The sequence below is a fragment of the Lacerta agilis genome, chromosome 11 (genome assembly GCF_009819535.1).
Source record: "Lacerta agilis isolate rLacAgi1 chromosome 11, rLacAgi1.pri, whole genome shotgun sequence".
In the NCBI taxonomy this organism is placed as follows: Eukaryota; Metazoa; Chordata; class Lepidosauria; order Squamata; family Lacertidae; genus Lacerta; species Lacerta agilis.
The window spans coordinates 34,524,763-34,541,042 of record NC_046322.1 but is presented as its reverse complement, the minus strand read 5'-3'; positions in this window follow the sequence as shown (position 1 = coordinate 34,541,042).

Here is a 16,280-nt window from a genome sequence, read left to right as displayed (position 1 = left end):
TAAAGATGACCTTGCCACTGATAACTGATAAAGATTTAAACTGGGGGCAAAGTTGCAATGAGATCATTGCATATTTTACTGCAAAAGATAACACCATACAATTTTCACAGGCTCTGAATTGTTTCAGCTCATTGTTATGCTTTAGTTGTACATTGTTATGCTTTAGTTGTACATGGCAAGTTTTGTTGTTGTTCAGTCGTTCAGTCGTGTCCGACTCTTTGTGATCCCATGGAGCAGAGCATGCCAGGCATGCCTATCTTTCACTGCCTCCCGCAGTTTGGCCAAACTCATGCTAGTTGCTTCGAGAACACTGTCCAACCATCTCATCCTCTGTCGTCCCCTTCTACTTGTGCCCTCCATCTTTCCCAACATCAGGGTCTTTTCTAGTGAGTCTTCTCTTCTCATGAGGGGGCCAAAGTAGTCTTCTCATGAGGTTCTCTTCTCATGAGGTGGCAAGTTTAGATCTTCATATATGTGAATTAGGGATGGACAGATCAGTGTAGTTCTGGTCTCTGTCACTTTCACATGTGTTCACACAAATACATGTTGTCCCATTGCCACATTAATCTACAATTTTTTTAAAAAAAAACCTGTCCAAAAAAATTGTATTTGATGATGTATTTAAAAACTTTTTTTCCTGATCTGCATGTTAATCTGGGAGGTGCAGGATCATCTCAGTCATAATTCACAAAGATTGAATTCCTCAAGCATCTATATTAAAAATAGAGCTTAATCCAGCTACATTAAATAAATGCCTAAACAGAACTATGTGCAGAGGAATAAGCTAACAAATTCTGTGTTTGATTGGGCATATTAAAAGGCATTAATGTATTTGCTCTCGTACACTTTTTGCATTTTGTCTGTGGGGGGAGTATGGCATTGCGGATAATCAAATACAGCTTTCCATATCACGGAGCCCGTAGGTCAATTGCACTACTGCTCTCATTATTGCATACACTGAAAATAAAAGTTAATGGAAATGGAGAGCAGTCAAAGGGGAATGAGCAAGAAAATAAAAATAAAGATATAAAACCAAACTACTAAATATAGGTCATTGTAGCAGGCTTGGCAGCAGAAGCTGTTGAATACATGAAAACACCACAATTAGCCTACTTTGAGCATCAGACTAATAGAAAGCAGGTGAGAGATACATAACAGATAGATAATACATGTGTTGATAGCCAAAGGAAATAATAATAATAATAATAATAATAATAATAATAATAATAATAATAATAATTTATCCCCCACCCATCTGGCTGGGTTTCCCCAGCCACTTTGGGCGGCTTCCAACAGAATATTAAAATACAATAATCTATTAAACATTAAAAGCTTCCCTAAACAGGGCTGCCTTCAGATGTCCTCTAAAAGTCTGGTAGTTGTTTTTCTCTTTGACATCTGGTGGGAGGGTGTTCCTCAGGGCGGGTGCCACTACCGAGAAGGCCCTCTGCCTGTAACTTGGCTTCTTGCAGCGAGGGAACCGCCAGAAGGCCCTTGGCACTGGACCTCAGTGTCTGGGCAGAAAGATGGGTGTGGAAACGCTCCTTCGGGTATACTGGACAGAGCTTTAATATCAAAAGATATTGGTTTTAGTGAATTTATCACAATCGTACTCTATGCAAAGGTACAATACTGAACATATGTTTACAGGACCATCCAAATCCTGAGTGAGCTGCAGTAAGGCATGACTGAATGGCAGAGCTGGCTGGGCCCAGACTGGGACAAATGTCATCAAGTGACAGCAGCAAGGCTATCCTGGGTTCCAGTGCATCCCAGGGTGGCCCAGCCACTTCTCACCCCCATAATGCCCTGTTGTGATGGTGAAGAAATACCTCCAGCGTGAGGCAAACGGGGCTTGGATTGCAGCCTTAGGCTGCATTCAGAGATGGAGTTGATTGAATTATTTTTATGGGCTCCTGTCTCATTTTCTAATGTTACACTTCAAGTGTAAAAGATCAGGTGACAAAGTCATACCACCTGGAATTCATTGCTTTTCAGGGAGGAAAATTCACATTGTTGTCTACACTGCAAGTCATCAAGCGATGAACACACATGTGTACACTTGTGTGTTCAGTTTGATCACATGTATGGGTTGTTCATGTGCCTATAGAGAAGAGCCAGGACAGTCCATGCAGCATGGTGACTTCATTCCGAGATCTCTAGACTTACATGAAACTCACTAACCTACCTATTAAGTAACAGGTAGGTAGCCATGTTGGTCTGCCGTAGTCGAAACAAAATAAAAATTAAAAAATTCCTTCCAGTAGCACCTTAGAGACCAACTAAGTTTGTTCTTGGTATGAGCTTTTACGTGCATGCACACTTCTTCAGATACACTGAAACAGAAGTCACCAGACCCTCATAAAGAGAGAGGGTGGGGTATTACTCAGAAGGGTGGTGGGAATGGGTGGTTGGCTGATAGGTGTGGTAAACTTGTAGACGACTGTTAACGACTGCAATTGGTCTTACAGGAAAAAGCAAGGGGTGAGAAGGTTAAAAATAGCTTTGTCATGTATAATGAGATAAGAATCCAATGACTCTATTCAGCCCAGGTCTCTCCATGGTTTTAAGTTTGGTAATGAGTTGCAATTCAGCAACTTCTCTTTCCAGTCTATTTCTGAAATTCCTTTGTAATAAGACAGCTACTTTGAGATCTTGTATAGAATGTCCTGGGAGATTAAAGTGTTCTCCTACTGGTTTCTCTGTCTTGTGATTCCTGATGTCAGATTTATGTCCATTTATCCTTTGGTGTAGGGTTTGGCCTGTTTGTCCAATATAGAGAGCTGAAGGGCACTGTTGGCATTTGATAGCATATACAATGCTAGAAGATGAGCAATGAAATAGTCCTGAGATGGTATGTTTGATGTTGTTGGGGCCAGTAATGGTGTTGTCCGGTTGTATGTGGCAGCAAAGTTGGCATCTGGGTTTATTGCAGGCTCTGGTACCAGTGTCTGTGTTAAGTCTGGTTGTAGTATTATTGTGGGTGAGGAGTTGTTTAAGACTGGGTGGCTGTCTGTTAAGCTTGTTACTGCTCTGAGTCATTTGGAGGAAGCACACAATAAATAAAAATGGACACGGTGCAGACCAGAAAATGATGATACCTAGATGGTGCTCCTTTTTAAAAATCAAGGTGATGGATGTGCTGGTGTAAGAGTACAGAGGAACTTTGGGAGGTGGCATGAGAAGCAAGTTGTAAGGGGCTCTGGGATGTGTGTGGAGCTCTCTTGTATGCTGAACTGCACTGAACTGCAGGTGATAACTTCACAAGAAGTATCTTCAGATCCCAGGCTGACTCTGCCCACTCAGGCTAGCCATTTGATCTCCCTGTGCAAGAGCAAGAATAAAAGCCTTCCTTGAGCAACATGGTCCTCCTGAACTCTGGTGTGTTCCTGTTATCCTTGGCTATTCTTTGATCCTGACTTCTGGTTGCTCCTCAGACCTACCTCCTGCCTTGTCCTTCCCTTCTGATTTTATCTGCAGTCCTGAGTTTAGGCTTGTCCCACAGCATCTTGGTTTCTGGCTCAGCTATGGCTGACAGCTATGGCTGTTGTCAAGCCCTAAGACTCAGTGGAGGTTGGCACACATATTACAGTAGGAAAAGTCAGAAGGCAGGAGAGCTGGATGCTTCTCTGCTCAACGCCCTGAACCCCAAGCCAGTATGAACAACTTGATTTAAACTATTTGTAGTTGTTTTGCTATGCTACCTGAGCAGAAGGATAATAGCTAAACATTGCATTTATAACAATATTTTGTACACATTAAAACATCTGAAGGATTCTGGAATGTACAAGTTTAAACATTATTTACATTTAATTAGGCAAAATCAAATCTCCATTAGATTTCTCCAAGGCCACTTGTTTATGTAAGCATTGGATCATTAATATGCAGCTACTTTCATAATTATAAAGCTGTCTGATAAGGAACCTGCTGCCTAGGACAGATAAAGAAAGCTGTAGATAGTCATAGATATAAATCCTCAATTCACACCACTAGCATTTGGAATAACTGCATGGAAATGTGGGATTACTTCCAGATGCACACAGCACAAATGTTACTGAAGCAAAGCATTACACATTAAATGCCACTGAGTACAGGGAAGGGAGTGAAGAATAAAATCTTGGTGACACATTTTTTTGTTGTTGCAATTTTTGAGATAAAATAGTGAAAATGTTTAGCTTCCCTAAATGTTGAAAGTCAGTATCATTGCCTCTGATAACAAACTCAGGTGGTGAATACTGGTAGGCATGGGTGTACCCGGGGGGGGGGGTAGCTGCCCCCCCAGAAGCTGCCCCCCCAGAAGCAAAAAAAAATTAAATGGTTATCGGCAGCCTAAAAGGAAAAAAAAGCTCTCCTCCTGAAAAAAACCTCAACGAGTGGTCTTTCTCTCCCTCCCAAAATCTCAATGACAATTGAGCTCTTGCCCTCTTGCTGAGGCACAGTTAGCCACTGTGTGTGTGTGTGTGTGTGTGTGTGTGTGTGTTGCGCTGGCTGTTTCCCCCTCCCTCATGCCGACGAAGAGCTGGCGTGCCTATCAGAGCCCGGATCCTAGCCTGCACCCTGCTTGGTCAAATGGGGATGCAGGCTGAGACTTGGGCAGTGTCAGGGGGAGAATCCGAGGGCTAACCATGGTCTTAGCCTGGGTTCTCATCCTTCCTCGTCTGCCTGCTTTTTGTATCCACGCTACATCTGCTGGCAAGAGAGAAACAGTTTCTGAATTTGCCCAGATTCATCGTTGCAAGGGAGCTTGGGAAACTGAGTTCCCTTGCATGGTAGTTCCTTTGCGAGGACTGAGGATCCTGGGAAACTGAGTTTTTCAGCCATTTGGGGCTTTCTGTTTGGGGGGGAAAGTTTTTCTGTTTTTTGAAGCTGTTTTTGTTTTTGAACCTGAACGACCATGGCTTGCCCCCCCCTCTAGTTTTTATCCTGGGTATGCCCCTGCTGGTAAGACTGGAGCTGAAACACAAACACTGAGAAACAGGAAGTCCCTGTTTCCCAGCATGCTTTGGGGGAAGTATATATATATATATATATATATACAGTGGTACCTTGCAAGACGAATGCCTCGCACAACGAAAAACTCGCTAGACGAAAGGCATTCGCTAACGAAAGGGTGACTCGCAAGACGAATTTTTCTATGGCCGTGCTTCGCAAGACGAAAATTTCAATGCATTCCGAGGCTTCCGGTTTGGTGCCGGATAATGGCGGAGCGGAGCTGAAGAGCTCCGGCTCCCGGGGGGTTTTAGGGGTCTCCTTGTCTGCGCCAAGGGCCCCTTAAAGCCACGGGAAGAGCGTCCCGTGGACCGCGGCCTCGTGGGTCCCAGACGTGCCGTCTCTGCTCTTGATTGACCCTCGTAAGGGGGGGAAATCAAGCGAGCGGAGCTCCGACACGGGACTGAAGAGGCGGATGCACCCCCCCAGGAGATCAAAGCAGCGATCCTGCCAGACCTGAGCACCAAGCTTTTCCTGCTAACTTTAAAGAAAAAAGAAGAACCCCGGCTGCTGTAAGTACGGGACTAATTGGATTTACATTTGAATAATTGGCAACCGGGAGGGATGTTAAAAGGAAGCCCGTCCCTCTCCTTTGTTGTGTAGAGAGGTAATTAAGTTTCAAGTTGCTGCAGCTGCATCACTAGATACAACGCTGTTTGGAATTACTTTGACAGAGAAGATGGATTAAATCCCTGTGAGGGGATTGAAGACTTTGGAAATATCTCTTCTGTGGCTTTTGGAATTATTTTTGGCACCCTGTCTCAGGGAAAATGGCGTTGGAAAACTAGTACGCAAGATGGAAAATTACTGACATTTGACACCCTTTGTCTTCTCCAACCATGCTTGCTTTCGCTTTCAAACTGATTTTAGATCCGGGAATCACCCAGGAACAAAGAACAATCCTTCTGCAATTGGAGCTGATAAATCGGAAAATGGTCTGGATAGGGCGCAATTTCAAAGAAATTTGTTGTGGAACAAGAGAAACCAGCCAGATTTGGGAGAATGTCGATAACTTGGAAGCAAACTTCTCCAGGGAGCTGGGGGAGGTGCTGGAGAAATGGGACGAATTGATTCAGCAACCCCAAGTAAACGGATGGCCCTGGTGTAGTGAGAGACACAGGGCTGATGTTTTGGCTGGAGCTACAATATCCTGTCTCTGGAGTGGGAGTCCAGAGATGAAGGCGAGAAGATTTCTGGAGATACAAGTGGAAGAAAATCAAAATTGTGAAATGGAGTTGCTGGAAGAGGAGAGTTGGTGCCTCTCGAGGCTCCCAAGGAGGAGATTTATAAACTATAAGATGACACTGAACAAGGACAATAGAGGGAAATGTAAAGATGAATGGTGGGGAGGCATGGGAGAGAGCAGAAAAATGGCAAGAAGGGGAATAGGGTGAAAATGATAAAAATTGAATTAGGACGGATTTATGGTACCCTGAAGATAGCGTGTTAAGATTTTAGGATTTTGATGTTAAGTTCTAGGATTTTGATGTTAAGATTTTGGGAATTTTGAATTAGTGAAGAGATATGTAATTGACTAACAGCAGCAATTTAAGTGAAAAGAAGTATAAGATTGATTTAAGAATTATTTTATGATATTATAAGACGTTAAGTTTCCATGATAGTATAAAAGGATGGATAATGAATTGTAATGTTAAAAATAGATGTTACCAAAGTATATTAGTATTGAAGGCAGAGGAGGGAAAGCGGGGGAGGTCCCTTAAGAAGATTAGAAACTAGATTTTGTTAAGTAGTAAGAGATAGATTGGTGTTCCAGTTTAGGTATGTATTTGTTTTTTGTTTTTGTTTTGTATTAATCGTTGTATTTGTTATTATGTTGATGTTGTTGTTGTGTTTTGTTTCTTTTATGGTGTAGAAAACCAATAAAATCTTATAAAAAAAAAGAAAATTTCAATGCATTCCTATGGGAATTAAATTCCTATGCATTCCTATGGTCGTGCTTCGCAAGACGAATTTTTCGCAATACGAAACGACTCGCAGAATGAATTAATTTCGTCTTGCGAGGCACCACTGTATATATATTTATATCCTAAGGTTTGTATCCGAAGTACTACTAAGTCAGTCATCCTGTTAGTGCAGGAGTTTCTGCTTGCACACCTGAACTTCCCCCATCTCACCATCCAATACTCCCTAAATCTATTCTGTAAGAAAGGAGGGGAATGGGTGCTGGGGAGTAGAGAAAGTGGAATGCTTTCTATTGAGGGTGACTGGAACCATGAACACTTGAAATAAAATTGTTCTTTTGAATATGCTTTGGAATAAATAATTTTCTACCGCTTTCAGCTTTGAAAGTACTGTATTTATGCAGAATATTTTTTCCCCATGGCCCTTTGTCATAACAGATTTTAGGGCAGCATACAGCATGAAACAAATACAAACAATAGAAAAGCAGATCAAAATTTGAAATTCTAAATCTAAACCCCCTAGTGTCACCAGTTTAAAGCTTAATTTATTTTTAAAAGATTTTAATACCTTGCTCTTCAGTACCAGTTCTCAGAGTGACTCTCATACACAAGGATATACACACTAGCAAGTTTAAACCAGTAACAACATAACACAAGAGCAACCAAATCAAAGGAAAACAATTTTTTAAAAGCGCTTTGAAAAATGCATTTGATTTTGTAATCTTGGGATGAATATAGCCAGGAAGATTTTCGTAAGATAATAGGGTCTGCCAAAGGGGTGGGGAGCTTCCAGCCCAGACATCTATTGGGCCCTTGGGACTCTCCCCAAGCCATAGTATTTCCCAGCCTATGTCATCTTCTCTGCTCTGACACCACAGCTGGGAGGCTGTTGCTCCAGCTGTGCCCCACCACACAAGCTGCTCCTGTTTCTTATGTGTTCTTGCCGGGCCAGAATGTGTCCTGGCCCTGCAATAAAGCTCCTTAGTTGCCTGAATGGAGGCATGTGTGTGTGTGTACAGTTTTCAGACTTTTGGTTGTTTATGTATGCTACTACTGCAGCCAGAATCCCATATGCGAAGAAGTGGAAAGAAGAAGTCCCAGCAAAAGAAGAATGGATTTTAAAGTGAATGGACTATGTAGACATGGTGAAGTTGACACCAAAAATAAGAGATCAAAAAGATGAGAATTTTGCCAGAGAGTGGAGGTTCTTTTCGGACTATTTGAGGAAAAAAACTATAGCCAAATGAGCAGAATTTGAATAATAGGCAAGGGAAGGAAAATGAATAAATGATTGTAACATAAGATATAATACAACAGAAAATAAATGGTGTTATGGTAACAGATAAAGGAATACAACAGGAACATCATGGACGTAAGGATGGAAAGTAAAAAAAAAAATGTAAGCAGTTATACTGAAAGTGAATTGAATATTGTCAAATTCTGTGGGGGGGGACTAACAAAATATCTTTAAAAAAGAATTTTTGGACTTCTGCACTGCTGGAATATTGGCTCCTGATAAGAGTTGCTTCCATTGCTGTGCCCACTTTTGCCTCTGACCATGCCCATAAACATCATGTTGGCTCTGGAAGGCTTGCTCTAGAGGAAATATAGCCCTTGGTCTCCAAGGTGAACTGGGCCATTTCTTTGGAATGGTAGATTGGAAATATGGGTAAGATTATACGTTCCTTCAAATTCACATTGTAGCATCTCCATAGCAGAGGGGAAACAGGAGTAAGGGCTACAAATAAATCATGACTAGTCTTTCATACTGTACGACTTCTCTGCAGTTAGGGTGATTACGTGAGAATTGCCATGCCAATCCTAGTAGAGACATTAATGCTTTTCAAAGTGCAATAAGTGGTATAGGGCAATAAAAATACAGGCACATTCTGTGTAAGGGGGGGGGAATAACTATGAGCACTGTAGGATGTTCTCCCTGGTGAAAATTGGCAAAAACAGCACCACTTTTCACGCAGAAATGCTGGAACTTGCAGCTCCACCCCTACCCCAAGGGGAATGAATACTCTACCAAGAGCACCTCTTGTCACCTATAACTTCTCAGCTGACTTCTCTGCCACTGCAGGTTAGTTGCTGTCCTTTGGGTGGAGGTGGAAAGACAGTAATGGGTAGTGGAGCTGGTGCTTCAGACATGGATGCTCTATGAGTTCTCTTGAACCTTTTGTAAGTACTACCAAAATGAGGTAGTCCCAAAAGCCTGGGCTTTTGGGAGCATCCTTGGGATGCCCGTACGTCCCTAATCCCCATGCTATGAAAAACATAGACGGATGGCTTTTACAGACAACACTGCTGTTGATGACGCAGAAGCAGGCAGGAAAATTCCCTTCTGATAAGTAGGCAACCATAGCTGCACCATCACTACATTTTCAGGAGCAGCTTTTGCCTGATTCTAGATGCTTATTACAGTGACTAACAGCAATGGGAATGTGAAAAGCTCCTGTATGAAACAGAAGAAAAAGTGATGTGGAAACAACCAAGAAACCAAGATAAACTTTAAGCCAACCTTCTATGTCTCCCTTTTTCAACCAAGTGATCTTGCTAGCTTGCCCTGTAAATCATCGTCTCTCCAGGCCTCTCTGCTCTGTCATTTTTGTGTAATTCAGAGAAAGTTAACCTGGGCTTTTTAAAAACAGCAATCGGTACTAGCGTTCCTTTAACACAGTAATAACACATGTCAAACTGCTATGGAATCTCTGCACTTACCCTCAGAGTTCTTTTATAACAAATTCACAAGTACTGTTTTCCTAAAAGCACCTTTCAAGTGATCTGCTTTTTACTGAAATGCGACTGCTTCTGTGTACTTATTTTTAAAATCGCTTGACAGAATTGCTAATGTTCTCGTTCCTTCAGGATATTTCTTAATACTTGTAGCCTTTTCATGTTTCTAATTAGGCCAGTAATGGTCCCTGAAGTTAAACCAATTAAAATTATTTACTGTGACACACAGTGTGAAGATAATTATCTGATATCTGAATCCAACTTCTGCTTACTTCGCAACATTACTTAATAGGAAACAGAGAAACTGATGCCTGTGCTTTCATTTTACTTGTCTACCAAATGTGTTTGCCCTATAGCAAACTGTTTAAATAAGGCATTAAAATCTTTGTGGTGCTAATCAAAATGTTTAAAATCCACTCACACTCCCTTTATAATTCTAAGAAGCATATAAAAACACTTGCACATTACCTTTCTACATTATAGTTGCTGACCAATGTAGTATTATACCCACATTGCGTATAGATAATGCGTCATCCACAGTTTTTTATATTTAAAAATTGTTTCTTTCCCCCTCCACAGTGCTATCGCTTGCCCTGTCACATGTTCCCACACTACCACCTCTTCTGCCTCCAGAGGAAATATTATTCGTATTCATTCATTCATTCATTCATTCGTTTATTTATTTATTAAAAATCTTTTAACATTTTGGTACAGTGAATAACAGAGCTGTTAAAACAATACAAAAATTATCAGGGGAAAAAATATCATAACAGCAGCCACCAAGGGCCTGATATTCAATATGGATAGTCAGTGAAAGTCAGTTTAAATAAATCTGTATACAACAGGCAGGGAGAACATCGCAAAGTAGGAGGCTCCCATATTTCAGAAGGTAGAGCATTCTGAAAAGTGGGTGCCAAAACATAAAAGACTCTGTTAACAGATTCCAACCCCCCACCCCAGACCGGCCTTCTTATGGAAGATGTTGAGGAATAAGGAAAACTGAAATGTTGCACTATCACTTTTCCTTCATCACTCTTAACACCAATTCAGCAGAGCAGTTTTTTGTTTTTGTTTTTGCTTGGGGTGTCTTCTTCTTGTTAAACTGGAAAAAATTAATGAGAGAATAATTCTAATTTTAATGTTTATATACTTAAGTTTTGGATTTGCTGCATAGGAAACACATTGCATATGGATGGAACGGAAAGTTCTATAGTTACATAAGTTTTTCGTTAAAAGTCTGATAGTAGCAAGTGCAAAAGCAGTGAGTTCAGAAGTAAGAATTCTGCCTAAATGCAGAACCTTTCCTCCTAGAAAAATGGTGCTGGTACTCATCAGGACGTTGTTACAGTAAGTACCAGACTTTTAACCAGTGCTTTTCTTCTACAAAAAAGTGCCAGTACTGCGTACCCTTGAGTACACCCAGGGGGAAAAAAGCAGTGCCTAAATGCAAGGTAGAAATTGTGGAAGCTTTCAGAGAGCAGGAGTGGCTGAATATTATGTTAAAGCATGTTGCAATAAACCTTTAGTAGTGTCAAGGAATGTAGGATAACAAACTACAAAGAGCTGAACTCAATAAATATACAGCCAGAGCATGATTTAGATGCATAACGCTGTGTTATAACACACCTCGTGTATATTTTCTCATTTGTTCCCATTGAAAACACAAATGCAAATATGTCAATAAAAGTTGTTGGTGATGTACAGTATGGGTTGGTAGTCAACTATGCTTTATTCAGAGTATACCCACTGAAATTCATGGAGTTAGTCATGTTCATTTATTTCAGTGGGTCTGTAAAACATAGGTGAACACCACATATGATATTCACACAGTATGAGAGATTGTCCTGTCAACTCAGCAACCTTTACTGTCAATTTAAAGACAACCCCCTCTGTGGGAAATTGCTCTAAAGTAGTTCATCTTCATTGGGTGCGTGTAACGTTTGGTTAAACCCTTTCCATGCATATTGGCCCAATAGAAAGCAGGATCTATTGATACATCCATAGAGGTTTTCTGAGATCTCAAAGCCTTTGGAGCTGTTTCAAGTGAAGCAACTATTGGCTGGATGTCCACAGGTGCCCATGCCTTCTGGGGCAGGGTGTGTGACAACTAGGGAGACGACTTTCTCAATGGTAGAACCCTATGGAAGGCTTAGCTGATGCTCATTAAAAATAACAACACCAAAGTACTATTTATACCAAGCATGGGGAACATTTGGCTCTCCAGATGATGCTAAACTACAACTCCCATCAGGCCCAGTCAGCATGGCCAGGATGATGACAGCTGTAGTCCAGTAACATCTGGAGGGCTAAAGTCAAAACAAAACAAAATAAAAAATTCTTTCCAGTAGCACCTTAGAGACCAACTAAGTTTGTTCTTGGTATGAGCTTTCAGGTGCATGCACACTTCTTCAGATATATATACCTGCTATTTTCATTGTAATTTTTAATTGTTTTATTATTTTCTTGTTTGGCTGTGAGGTTTTCATAAACTGTGCTGGGTATATGTCTTTATTGAAAGAATCTTGATACTACTATACATGAAATTAAATCAGAATTTGAGGAGGGTAGATAATTGGATCAGTAATATAGACAGGAAAGCTGTTGTAAGAGACATGGGTGGTGCTCTAGATAACATTTTGAATTGGTGGTGATGAGGGAATAGAGCAAAAAAAAAAAAAAAATTCTACTGCCTTTCGGCATACACCTCCACAGATGTGAAGAAGAAGTTCTCTGTGGAGAAGTTTATCCTCAGCAACAGGTCAGACCATGTGACTTATAGCAGTACTGTACAGTTCAGAATCTACTACAATTCATAATACTGTAGTGTGAAGTTCTGCAACATGATTACTGTTTTCAAAAATTAAAACAACTACATTTTATGTGAAAGATTAACTGATATCACAAGAGTTACAGAAGGAACGCATTTCACTTAAAGTAAAACCAAGGGGATTGCTTTCACATGGAATTGGGCCTGTTAAGGTACTCTTTGTTTTGACTTGTAGAAGTCAAGTTGGCCCATAACCTGTATGAATACAAGAGGATTGTCGCTCTCCAGAACTCTTAGATAAATAATGTGATCATTTGCACATTGTATCTTGATGAAATAATGCATAACGCAGTTCAGCTGCATGGATACTAAACCAAATGGTACATCTGGCACCCTGACTTGAATTACATTCAAAAAAGTCAGCCCCCCAAATAACTTTGTAAAATATATATAGAACTGAGGTATTTCTTCATATAATATTGTACTTGTTTCTCTAATTTGCTATTGTAGAGATACCCAGGCCATTGTTTTGCAACCTACTACAGCTAATTAATAATTGTCTACTCATAACACCATTGAGAGCATGTGGATATGTGCCAGCCTTGGCACTAAGGAGTTAAAAACTCCTCAGTCTGCACTTTGTAAAGTTTGCTCCAATGCCCTTTTAGACAATGACAAGCTGTTAAGTGTAAAACTAATTAACATTTCAAAAACTGGTGTTAATCAGTAGTGCTTAGATTCATCTGGAGCAATCTTCTACAGACTTTCCCCTCCTCTTGTTTTTTTTTTTTTACACTAAAACTTTAAAGTTACTTCTGTTCAGTGCATGTCATACACACACATGGAACCAGGAAAACTATTCCTGCTTCAAATGCCTTCCTAGGAAGTCTCAATGAATCTGAAATAAGTTACCTGCCAAATGTTCATATTCGTTGGAAATTTGATGAATTCGTTACTGCAGTGCATATGTGTCCTGATTGTGACTTTTGTTAAACAAGGCCACACTGCAGCAGGGGGTTTGTAGTGCTTATGAATGGGGGAACTGAATTATTATTATTCTGATGCATCTTTGCAAAAGTATATTTATTCCAGTTGTACTATCACAGGATCAATCCGCTGAATCATTTAGATACATTTGAATGCACATGAGGCTGATTAAGATGGATTTGAATGTATGTGTCATTTTAAAATATAACAAACTATGTGTTTCAAAGATATTTTGTTAGTGTTATAGGAATTTCCTTCATCAATTTGGAAGGTTGGGGAATCCTGGTTTAGAACAACGGTCAACTCATGAAACCCAAAACTGGCCCAGAGTGTGTATCATATTAAAAAATGTGTACAGCTTCTTCTGACTGGTCTATGTCATGTCAGGCTATTCCCAAGGATACAATGAAGGAAACAGGCAAAGTAATAATATTTGTCTGATTGTAAACTCTGCTATTTCATCACCTCCTGGCAAATAGAAGGGGAAGAAATGGAGGCAGTGAGAGATTTTACTTTCTTGGGTTCCATGATCACCACAGATGGTGACAGCAGTCACGAAATTAAAAGATGCCTGCTTCTTGGGAGAAAAGCAATAAAAAACCTAGACAGTATCTTAAAAAGCAGAGACATCACCTTGCCAACAAAGGTCCGGATAGTTAAAGCTATGGTTTTCCCAGTAGTGATGTATGGAAGTGAGAGCTGGACCATAAAGAAGGCTGATCACCGAAGAATTGATGCTTTTGAATTATGGTGCTGGAGGAGACTCTTAGTCTTGAGAGTCCCATGGACTGCAAGAAGATCAAACCTATCCATTCTGAAGGAAATCAGCCCTGAGTGCTCACTGGAAGGACAGATTCTGAAGCCGAGGCTCCAATACTTTGGCCACCTCATGAGAAGAGAAGACTCGCTGGAAAAGACCCTGATGTTGGGAAAGAATGAGGGCACAAGGAGAAGGGGATGACAGAGGACGAGATGGTTGGACAGTGTTCTCGAAGCTACCAACATGAGTCTGACCAAACTGCGGGAGGCAGTGGAAGACAGGAGTACCTGGCATGTTCTGGTCCATGGGGTCACAAAGAGTCGGACATGACTAAACAACTAAACAACAACAACAATATTTCATATTTTAAATTCATCCCACACTCAGGATTTGGGATCTTGCAAGTTTAGGTCTGTGATCAGTTTTTAAACTGGATAACACTTGCAGAAGTATGAGTTGCCCATAGTGAAGAAAGGGAGTAAAATTCCCCTCCCCTTACTTTTCAACAGCATCTTCAGAATAACACTTGATGACTTTCTAAAGAAATTATAGAAAGGCAAATCTATTCTTCCTTCCTTCCTAGCAGCTGCAAGTGGCAACACGGTTAAGTACAATGTGGCCTACCTCTGATAATTTGGGATTAGAAAACATGGAGCAAGTGCTTGTTCCTCTGCCTAGAACAAAACTCATCTGTGAGAGAAAGTCACACATATTCTCAGATTGCAACAATTTACAGCTTCCAGAGCTCCAAAAGCAGCGATCAATCTTCCCTAAAGCACTGCTGTTACAAACTGAGTGGTAAATTTCATCCTGAGATTTTCTCATGGTTAGAAGCAATGTTTGAAGGGAGGCTGCCATCAACAATTGGCCTTAAAACGTGCCCTTTCTAGAAACAAGTGCCATTAAAACACAACATCACACACATTCCCATGAAATAAATACATACACAAAGCATTCTGCTTTAGAAGAATACTGGCCTATCATGAAGTACTAGAAAATGGGCTGGAGAAGAAAATCAACTGACAGCGTCTTCTCAGATGTAGGTACTATTTAATTCAATGGTGCTTACTACTTAATTTGTGCTAAGATTACAACCTTAGTCTATTTAGTTTGATCCTTGGCATATGGAGCAGAGGCTTCCTTTCTCTGGTGGGGAAACTACACTGCTATGGAGGGCTCTGCTGCACCAGCCAGTGGTGTGGATTCTTGTTAGGCTACCAATAGCGGCTACCAATAGCTATGATCCTGCTGGCTGTGGCTAGTTTAAGACTCCAAAATGGGATGTCATGGATTGGGGAGAGGCATAGCTGGGCCAGCCAAGGATCATCTGGATCTTAAACTGGGCTAATATCTGGAGAGTCCTGACTTGGACCACTCCATTGCACGAGCCTTGAGCTTACACAGCAAAAATTGAGAAAAATACTGCCTCTCCTACTTAAGCTCTGGCTAGTGCAAATCCAGGGCTTTGGATGCAGTGATGACTCTGCCACTGCTGCTCCCTAGCCCTGCTTCTCCCCAGCCAGAAGGTATGTTTGCTCCATAATCCATCCTGAGTCAAGGTGAATGTTTGGTAGACAGACTTGGCAAGTGACATGTAGAGCAGCTCTACTTGAGGAAGGATACACAGTGGTAGGAGTGGGGGGGGGAGTCCTATTGTGCAAGCAAAAGTCCTTGCATGGGCTTCTGCTGATGGGACTCATATGCTGAAACCTATCCTATATCTTTTCCTCAAAAGTAATGAGGTAGCCAAGCTATGAGAATTGGATAGCTTGGGTAGCCAAAGTAAGAGAAATGGGAAATGGGAAGACACTTGCCTATGGGCATTGCTGTAAATTTAAAGGCAACTATGCATAGTAATGTACGGAAGTGAGAGCTGGACCATCAAGAAGGCTGATCGCCGAAGAATTGATGCTTTTCAATTGTGGTGCTGGAGGAGACTCTTGAGAGTCCCATGGACTTCAAGAAGATCAAACCTATCCATTCTCAAGGAAATCGGCCCTGAGTGCTCACTAGAAGGACAGATCCTGAAGTTGAGGCTCCAGTACTTTGGCCACCTCATGAGAAGAGAAGACTCCCTGGAAAAGACCCTGATGTGGGAAAGATGGAAGGCACAAGGAGA